The sequence below is a fragment of the Pinus tabuliformis genome, chromosome 1_2, assembly GCF_031772625.1.
Source record: "Pinus tabuliformis cultivar Carrire ecotype Pingquan chromosome 1_2, CPIR1, whole genome shotgun sequence".
Lineage (NCBI taxonomy): Eukaryota > Viridiplantae > Streptophyta > Pinopsida > Pinales > Pinaceae > Pinus > Pinus tabuliformis.
The window spans coordinates 1,102,636,007-1,102,647,275 of NC_142298.1; the positions used below are offsets into that span (position 1 = coordinate 1,102,636,007).

Below are 11,269 nucleotides of genomic sequence, written 5' to 3' on the forward strand. Positions count from 1 at the left end.
AAAAGGGAGACGAGTTCTTCTATTTCAGAGTCACGACCACCTGCAGGTCCTAGTCCGATTTATGGCATCTGAACCACAGTCATTTCCATGTGCTCTGACTGAACGTTGTCATTTAAGGGACTGAGTTTAGTTCTCTAAGAGCTGTGTGGGACAAATTCCGTTGCGGAAGGTTGCTGGAAAATTCTTAGTTGGCCATCGAGATAGCTGCTAATACCATACCTGTGCATATAGAGCCTAAAGGCCATATTTCCAATGAAGGCTCGAGTTGCTGGGAGCACACTACTGAGGAAGAGAAGACTGATATGCAGAAGGGAGATGTCTGGAATAGAGTACAACCAAGCTGAGTATTATTCTTCATTTCCAGAATTGCATGGACCAAACACGCAATTGAATAAGTGGTTCGACTTACATCAGTTCCTGCTTGCTCCGGTTCTTGGCCTCATCAAGCAAATCTACAAGGCGAACGACCTCTGAACTACGAGTCCGAAAGCGTTTACCATCTGAAGCAAGAACTAGGCCAAATCCAACCTGCCTTGCTTTTGGATATGATAAATGCAACGATTGACCAACATCTGTCACGTATATGATCCACTGTGCCTTCTCTTCATTACGCCGGTACCACAGTGCTGTCATATCAGTCGAAGCATAGTTGAAGCGACCATCCCTCTTTACAACAATTAATGGAATGTTTTGCCCTTTGATTTGGATTACTTTGGCACCGTCACTTTCCATGCTGGTAACAAGTTAGTGAAGGATTGTTGCTGATTAGTGGAGGTCAAACTACCCTATGAAATGCCTATTCGAGCTGCCTCTTAAATCTGGGTTATTTGTTGAAGTTGGGGTCTCTGATATACATATATTTCTTGCTCCAAAAGCTTGCTGCTGATTCTATAAAAGGAGGACTATAAACTCAGATCTTTATAGTGCCAGAAAGTGCCCAGTTGGATCCTGCTGAAGAATGGAGCTTCTTTGATGTTATAACACTTATCTACAGCCACTGTTCTTCCTAACATTTGCTGGTATATTCTACTTCAGATCTCTGTTAGAGTTGACATATCAGAGGTATATGTAATCCATTCCTGTAGTTGAAGTTCGAATTTCAAAGAAGGAAGAATTCATTTAATTGTGCATCCATATAAAGCGTATCTTGGTATACCTGAGCATTTTAAGGGTGAAACATATCTATTGTATCTGTGTTGGAAGGACTTTGAGCCTCTCATTCTTGATGGACACAAATCTGTTAGTGATTGGCTAAATTCTTAGCTGGAATTAGTTGAGTGCCTTTTCAATAGCTGGGGTTTGTCTAGACTTGCTGAGTGTTTATTTCTTTGTTAAGACAATGGCTAGATTTGATTATGTATTAGAGTTACTGAATACACTAATACACTCCACTATTGGTGGGAAGGTAAATGTTAGCAAAGACACTCTTTGTGACATTCAGACCTGCCTGCATGATGCACAAGAAAAGATCGATTTTTTGCAGCTTGAATCACAGCTACAGCAAGAAGAGCTACATCGAAATAGACACCATTCTGAACCTGTTTCTGTTCAGAACATTGAGACAACCACCCATCAACAGCATATTAATAATGGTACAGTTCATTCAAATAAAGCAGCAGTTGAACATGCAGATGCAGAAACTCAGTCTGCACTTCCCAAGCCCATCATCAGACCTTGCGAACAGCTTGTCCACAACAAGCACAGAACTGGTCTTGGATATGACAAGGACTTGTCCTTTCATATTCCAGACTATGCCAAGCCCATTCAGTTTCAGAGTGCTGGATTCATTGATGACAGTTCACCTGCTTCTCATGACAGTTCAGCTCCAGCTGTTCCAGACTCTGCCCCTCTTCCACAGCAACAACAACAACAACAACAACAACAGATCGTGAAATGCCAACACTGTGACCGAGTTGGCCATTTGAAAGATCACAGTTTTGATCTTCATCCATGTAAGCACTGTCATAAAACCATCCATTCTTCACACAGATGCTTCAGAAACAAACGTCCTGCAAGAACAAAGATTCATCTCGGATGGATCGCTTCTTCGCAATGGGCATCAACAGCCAAGAAGATATTCCAAACACATGTCAGAACTTGTTCCAGAATATTGAACAGTCTTGCAGTTGAGTTTTCTCCATCATCTCACCTTGTATCTGACAGGGGGGGAAATGATGGTTATCTACAAGCTTCAAAGTCACATCAAGCGAGCCTGAGCCACAACTTGCCACACCAGTTTCAGAGTTGTAGCCAGAGACAAAGATGCCCCTGAGCATGCCTTCAGTTGGCAATCTGGGACACTTCCTCTAGTAGAAGACTCCAACTTCTTGCCAGTTTTGGAAGAGTTCCAGGAATCACAGAGTTGTTGGTCATCCTTAAACCATCACAGATTAAGGACACTTCCTCTAGCAGAAGACACCAGCTTCTTGCCAGTTTTGGAAGAGTTCCAGGAGTTGCATTAAGCATTCCAGAGTTGTTGGTTATCCTTAAACCATCACAGGTTGAGACTTCCCTTTTCAGGTTGAAGTTTTACCTTTTATGTGGGGTGAGACCTCCCTTTTATGGTTGAAGGTTTCCCTCTTTAAAACAATAGGATCACTTCCTCTAGCAGAAAACTTCAGTTTCTTGCCAGTTTTGGAAGAGTTCCGAGAACTGCACTAAGCGTTCCAGTGTTGGTGGTCATCCTTAAACCACCGCCCTTTATACCAACATTTCATAGAGCACATTCAGCCTAGTGCTGCCATGTATTTTTTGCATATTTTTTATTACAGCTCTTTTCTTGGATTCATACATAACCCTTCGGATTAAGGGGGGGAATGTTGGACACCTAATCCTAATGGGTTAGTGTGGAAGTCGAATGGACAAAAGCTGTCCAAGAGACCTTGGGATCTGAAACCCAAGAGTCACAACATTGTATTATAAATGTACATCTCTTGTTAATAAAAAAATGTACTCACTGATTTATCTTTCACATTGTCTTGCTGTCCATGTGTGTTTAACAAATTTAAATCTAAACTATTTTAATCATCTAATACCATTTTAAATTTGTAACTATGTTAGTGAATATATATATATATATATAGATATTCTGAAAAGTTCGATAATTATCCTGAAGGCATGGTCGATATTGGAATTGGGCTTAAGGAATTTATATTTTCAATAAAATGAATGGTTGAGATTCCAAAACAAGGGAATATCGTTCATGTAATTCATGACACAATGGAAAATATTAAAAGTATGCCAATCTATTTTCACATTCTTAAGTGTGTTCTCATCGCCTTAATTTATTAAAAATTGATTTGTGAAAAGTGGTTATCACTGTAATTTATTAAAAATTTAATTATGAAATGTCACATTTCGGTCTATATTGGAATTGGGCTTGAGGAATTTATATCTTCAATAAAATGAATGGTTGAGATTCCAAAACAAGGGAATATTGTTCATCTAATTCATGATCCAATGGAAATATGAAAAGTATGCCAATAGTTTTTCATATTCCTAAGTTTGTTCATCTCCTTAATTTATTAACAAATGATTTCTGAAAAGGTGGTGTTTCCATTTGGTGTCGCTTCTTTTCATATGTGGCTATTGAAACTCGCGTTGGATCATTGCTTTTAATAATAATTGTTTTTATACAAGAAATTTGGAGAAGCACACATTATACTCAAATTCTCTCATAATTCAATTGGTATTCATCACCAAAGGCCAAATTATAAGCCATATAAATAGTGGTTATGAGATCTAACAGTTTCCTTTCTTTTCATATGTGGCTATTGAAACTTGGGTTGGATCATTGCTTTTAATAATAATTGTTTTTATACAAGAAATTTGGAGAAGCACACATTGTACTGAAATTCTCTCATAATTTAGTTTGTATTCATCACCCAAAGCCGAATTATAAGCCACATAAACAGTGGTCATGAGATCCAACAATTTCAAAGATAGGAGAATATTGTTGAGAAAATATCTCAACAGGCTCTAACCACTAACAAGCAAAATCTTCCTACATTCTAATGTAAGAATTATTCGAAGGGGCAATTTAATGCTTAATACAAAAATGACAAATTACAATTTTCATATCACATTTTTCTTGGCAGTTATCCCCACGAAATCTCTCCAACAATGTTCTTTTCACCACCACAATTTTTGAGTTTCTCATTTAACTCATTTAAGGCATAATAACCTCTAACATTCTCTATCTCCCAAATGAAAATCAATCATGCATTTAACCTTTTTACACACATGTTGATGCTATTGAAGAGCTAAGCACAACAAAATCCATAAATATATAACATAATCACACAATTAACTTAGTGATACATTCTCTCGGCACCAAAGTATATTGACAAAAACTAATTTAATTACGTTACTCCATTCATTAATTGATTCTGCACTTTAGTGGCAAAACTAAAAAAACAATGAAACAACAAAACCAATAACTCAAGCCACATTAACGTTTGCAGAGACGATATGTAAGCAATGAAACATAGCCAGACATTTCCTTCATGCGTTTTTCCTCATTGGCGTCCCTTCCGTAGTCTGCAGATATTATCATTGACCATCACATCATAACGGACATTTCTTTCATGGCTTTTTCTCAATGGGCGTCCCTTTCGTCGTTTACAGAGATTATCGTTGATTATTGAAACGTAGGCAAACATTTACTGACATCCATTTGCCCATCGGCGTCCCTTCCGTCGTTTGCAGGGTCATTCAATAATCATTGCAATAGGCATAGACATTTCCTCTATGTCGTTTTGCTAATGTTTGTGCCTCGGAACAATTAACCCAAAAAAATAGCATGTACGAAATTCTCTGCGTCAATGGCTCTTATAGGTTTGCTTTACTGATATATTTGTCTCGACTCTTCTCAATATTATTGCCGTGCTCCAATAACAACTTCGCATGTCCACGGGACCACTGACCTTGAATCTTTTCGGGACGTGCTAATGTCCAATTTACTGCCGAGTTTGAATCTTTTCCAGACGTGGTACAACTTTAATTTTCAACGTATATGCGCCTATAACTTTAACTTTAACTTGGACAGAAGAAAGGCTGCCGTGAAATTGGTAATCAATCACATTAACGGTTAAAACTTGCCTTTTACAACCCCGTAAATTCAAATCATATCAATGTAGAATCAGTTATCTATAGCTATAAAGCTTAAAGAAAAGAACTCCGCAAGAGAGAAGGAATACACAGCTTAGCATCAGGGTGACGTATCGTTCATTCATAGCGATTGAATATTTAATATTTACAAAATATTAATAACAAAATTGATTTACGTTATATAAAATATTTTGTAATTTTTTTTATATATAATTAATTAATTTTATATTTAATTATAAAAAGTAATTGAAATTAATATATATTTGTTTTTTTGGGTACTTCAAGTGGTGATGGTCATATAATGAAGTCTCACCAAACCTGAGATGGTCGTGGAATGAAGTCTCACCGAACCGGAGATCTTGGATTTGAATCTTGTGCTACCCTCCCTCTGTAGTGGGGTTAATAATGGACATGTAAGTATGCATTTTTTACAATAGAATATTAGTTCTTTCCTATTAAACATGAAATTCTTATATTATATTTAAAAAATATTTGAACAAATTTTCAATTATATATAAACTAGCATATTTGGGAAGCTTTAAAAGGAACACCCAATAGTTACATTATTGCAGAAGTTCTTGAGTTAACCATTTTTCATTAAGTCAAACACAATTAGTGTTTCTAATGGAGATCTCAAGAACAATAAAATGGTGACATATAAAGAGAATCTTCCAATGACTATTGGGGAAGAAGGAAATACAATATCATTATGTTGCATGACATTTTCATTGGTCGTTGTTACAATTCAAATAGAGCTATGAAATCATGGATTGAAAGGACCACCAAGTAGCTTATGTGTTAGCAAAGGAATTATTCAAAAAAATAAACAAGGGAGAATTGTTAGGATGAGAATTTAACCTTCAACCTTGGTGGTGGTTTGCTACTAAGAAATAGAAGTGAATGGTTCCTCCTCAACTTTGTCTCCAAAATCGCAATTCTTGTCTTCACCCTTGACCTTAGCTTGTTTCCCCTCAAGACCATATCATCCAGAAATCCAAGCCCATAAATAACCAAATTGAGGCTTCAAAATGTTGATTTTTTTGTTTGTTTTAAATGGGGATTCCTGCCTTGATATTAGTCACACATGTGTTGTTTCTATCGATGTTACTCCAATGGGTGGCTTTGTTAGTGATGTCTTCTTACTTCCATGTTACAAATTGTAATCCTATCGATGATGAATAGGTTATAGATAGATAGGTGACATTGAATCCTCATTAAATACTTGTATATACATGTTAAGACCCTTGGTTATTGAAATATAAACCATTTCATCCATCCATTTCCATCCAATGCTCCATGGTGTTCTAAAGATATAATAACCACATGAATGATTACATCAACATGCAGATAAAGAGAAGACTAAAAAAATATTATCCGCCATCATAGGTTATATGAGTAGTGAGCCCAATGAAGTCCCTAAATTATGAGGAAAACAATAGTAATGCATAGAAAGTTAATCCCAAATTAGATGTAACCTTAATGCAATGGAAGAGAACATTCACAGGAATGTATGTGAATTGTTTGGAAGTTGTAATTAATACACACAAATTCAAGAAGAATTTATAAAAGTTCCCAAGCCTTCTATGAAGGTTGAGCATGAAAATAATATGTTAAGTCAAAGATATTTATAATATTAGTAAATGATTGTTGAATCATAGAATATTCAAAAAGAGAGGTAGACAACATCCTTGACTACAAACACACACCACAAGGGGGTGAAAAGGCATCCATGGGGGGAATTTGTAACATATATTCATCTTGAAAATAAGTGTGGATGTGATTTGGAGCATTTGAGACAATAGATGAGGCAACCTTGGTTTATGACAAAGCCACTTTGAAGATTATGGGAACTCATACCTTTCTCAACATTTTTTTGCACGTGTTGGTGGAGACATTGTTAAAGAACTCAAAACCAACTATGTCAACCTCCTTGGTTTCAACTTCTTATCACATTAACATGTAAAATGTTGGTACATCAACGTATAAGATAAGGCCGAGCAAATTTCTTTTATAAACATTTCATATAACTCCAAAACAAATTAAATTGCAAAGGCATGGATCTGATGGTTACATAGTCAATTTGTGAATTTGTTTGCCCGTGAATGGTAAGAAGATAGGTGGATGGTTGATAGATGATCGTTAGACACAAAGATGTTTTAAAGTGGTTATGGAGATATAATGAAGCTTGCAATAAAATGACCCCCTTAGAAAATTCATTTAATATAATAATTTTTTCTCATTTAATTTTACTAATATTTTTTTTAAATAATAATACAATTCCCAACATCCAAAATACCTTTATATTTTCATTACAAGATTCATATAACTCGTATGTAAGTTTTCTTACATTTTCTTTTCGAAAATTGAAATGGGAAGTTGTTTACCAACTTTGAGGAAAGACATAGACATAACTAACTATTTTGAATAGATTAATCATAATACTTCTTTCAAATATTTTCTTTATTTAATTAAAATGTTATTGTGTCAGATGAAAAAGGGAGGATCATAAGAATCATTTCAATTTCATATAACAAATGCATAAATACAATTCCTTAACTTTAAATCTAATTTCTAATTTTAGTGATCGATAAAATGTTTAATCATGACATGTCAAAGGTATTTTCCTTATTTTCTTTATTGAATTAAAGAAATATTGGTGAAATCGAATTTATTTTCTTTATTAAATTAAAGAAATATTGGTGATATCGAATGGGATTGGAAAAACGACACCATTAATTTCAAGTTCATATATACCCTATATAAAGTTAAAATCTAATCTATAAAATGATCACTATATTGGGATCGATTTTGAAATTATTTTCATATATTTTCGTTTGAAAACCATTTCTTGTCATCGTAGAACATAGTACCTATCTCGCCAATTGTACAAATACAAGTGCATGTTTTGACAGAATGGTGGGACACTTAACAAACTCCCAGTGGATATAGGAAAACTAGGAAGACACGAATAAAACAACTCTGTATTAAAAAAACATTCGTCGTAATTAAAGGCCATTTAACTCCCAAAATGTTTGAAACTGTTTTTTTACACTTTGGTGATACAAATTATGGAACAACATACAATGTTGGATATCTTCTACCTCTGCATTCAAGTTGTGATAGCTACCACAATCCTCGTATGCTCCTCAACCTCACACACCTAATTCTGTTAAAATACCTTAAAATAACCATCATAATAAAATGATATACTAATAAAGTAATTTTAATACACATATTATAATAAGAGAATAATTTAATATATAAAAGGATTTAATAGCTATTTGATTAAGATGACTTCCATCTAGCTATTCATTGCCACTAACACGTATCGTGTTTAGAGCAGAAACTAATAAAAACAGCGAGGCGAAACATTGAATTTAAACCTGCAAAAAAGATATTATTGAAAATATGGAAAATTCTATTTGTTGACTAAAAGGACACGATCTAAATAAAGATAGCGGAAAATTGGGCTCACTACCTCTTCGGTAAGTGCGAAAAGGAACATGAAAGAGTTAAAAAAAAGGGCGCATGGAAGCACAATGGTTGAAGCATGGCTTCATATGACAATTCAACATACGGTCTTTGCAGGAGCAAGGTTCTCTGTTGGTAAGTGTTCGATTTAAAAGACCACTTTAAAGACAAGTTTTGCCTTCATTTTTTTTTTAAACACGTTTTATGTTTATTAAAAGTGGAGTTTCTATTCCTTTTAAACGAAGTTCAAAATGTTTTTTGAAATGGCTTTATGTGATTTATTTTAAGATGGTTACATATTTGGAATGATCTTTTAAAGATGGACGAAGGTACAGAGGGATTTGTTTTAAAAAAAACACAAAGGGTTGTTCCTCAAATTACTTGTGGGTTTTTGGAATGATCTTTTAAAGATGGGCAGAGGTAAAGAGGGATTTGTTTTAAAAAAAAACACAAAGGGTTGTTCCTCAAATTATTTGTGGCTTTTCTAATATTTTTAAGAGAAGAAATGGAGCTTGTTATTGAAAAAATTCTTTTGTAAAGTTTTTTTTAAACCAGAGGATGCTTCATTGTTCTAATTTTCTCTCGATATATTGGTAAGAGTTTTTGTGAAAGTGTCACTTTTGTGAAAATTTGTAGACCTATTTATTTTTGAAGTTGAGTTGCAAAGCGATTGCAAAGATGTTTTTTTTCCACACAATAGCTTTGTCTACAAGTATATTTTCTTGTTGAGTAGTAGTGAGTTAGTTCTCAATAATGGGAAAAGCCAAGAATTTAAGAAAGAATGGAAAGTGAAGAGGGAAAAGGATGCCATCACATTAAAATTCATAAAATAATATGTAGATGGTATCATTCTACCCCTCATTTCATATGCCAAGACAACCAAGGAGGCATGAGATACCCTTAAGAGGTGTTTCAATGTAAGTGGGAGCATTGAACTTGAAGATTAAGGTTGATCTACAGCAACAGATCTACAACAAGATGAAAAGTTTGTTAAATTCCATTGTACTCAACCACATGTGGATGATTTCTGTGAAGAATTTGCAGAAGAAGTAGAGAAGGAGCACATAGATGCTTGTGAATCCCACTATGCACAAATGTAAATGGATTAAGATTTGGTAAATACAACAACAAAGCTTGCTTATGCCAATTTGGTGAATCCAACAATAGAGTTTGTTGATGACAGTGTTATTGGAGCAATCAATTCTATGGAAAATCTGACAAATAATATTGTTGATGTAAAACTCGATAAGAATTGTTGGCTAAATATGAATGGTTGCAAATGATGCAACAAAAACATCATATCGACATGATGATATTCTGTGATGGAAAACCACTTGAATTTGAAAACCAAGTGGAAGAAAACATGTTTCCAATGACACAGGTTAGTAGAGATGTAAAAGAGTTAGGGATAGAGATAGATACAAAGAGAGAGATAGAGGCAAAGGCAAGGAAAGAATCCCACACAGAGAAGACAAATAAAGAAGTAGAGGGAGACAAGGAAGCACAAGAGGACAAATCTCTCTGTAGAGTAGAAGGAACATAACCAATGAGGTTCTGAAAATATTTTTACACTTATCATCGATTTCCAATGTGTAGGTAAACTCAGCGATTATGAAGAAGAATTAATATTTCTTGAAAAATCTCTTGCAACACCATGTCTTGATGAAGTTTGCCTAAAATTTTCAAAAATGGATGTTGAATACATCATTGATGATGAACAAATTAATGAACTTTTTAGGTATTGAGGTCATGAAGAGACTATTTTTTGTTATAAACTTATGTTGTAGCAGATTGATCATGAAAAGAACACTATAGAAAGTAACATGTGGCAGTAGTGCACATACAAGGCAATTTTTGAAGAAGAGGAGGACATGCTTAGACAATCTATAACAATGTAAGGCCTACACCAACAAATGAAGAAACTCATATTTGAAGGATACAAAAAAACAAATAAGGTGAAACAATTTAGAGGCTACAGAAATTGGAAAAAAAGAAAAAGAAAAGGAAATCCAGATGATCTCAAATTTTGAAATTCTATGTCTAGCCTAGACATTGACCAACCTACATCTCAATTTAATTTTTTGTAGTTAAAATGAAAGGGAAGTTATGAAGAATCTAATTCCATCCACTTATTAGTTGTCATAATTGTCCATCCAAGTGTCATAGTTAGCTAAGTTGAGTCTAGCTCTCTTAAATTTAGTTCATTGTCACTGAAGTCATTAATTATTGATGTCTCCTATGTAATTTTGTTTAATTGTTTGATCATATTGAGAAGAGTAAATCTATGTTCAATGATTTCTATTCATTATTTGTCAACCACAAAGTATTTCCATTAACATACTAATGACAAAACATGGAAATACATATATGCGCATATACAGAACCCTAATGCTATCAACATTTTGTAGATGAGAGGTAAAGAAAATTGTGAGACTTTCCAGTTTTGAACAATACCATCACTCGATTTCAGTAAATGACTAAAAAAAATTGCATTAATAATAGATAATCAACGAACTTTATACAAGAACCGTATGCGAATATTAATTAAAATAAAATTATCTTTTGATTCATATGAATGAGAATAACACAATATTTTATTATTTCAGGAAAAAAAATATTATGATAGCAAAGCTGCGAAATATTTTACCTGCATATACACCATTTAGTTAACTGCAATCCTTTCGTTGAG

General features: G+C 34.2%; 1 pseudogene; it reads right to left on the reverse strand.

The window, feature by feature from the left end:
• Window positions 1–405: 405 nt before the first annotated feature.
• On the reverse strand, window positions 406–732 carry LOC149210019 (arginine--tRNA ligase, cytoplasmic pseudogene; annotated as a pseudogene).
• Window positions 733–11,269: the final 10,537 nt, after the last annotated feature.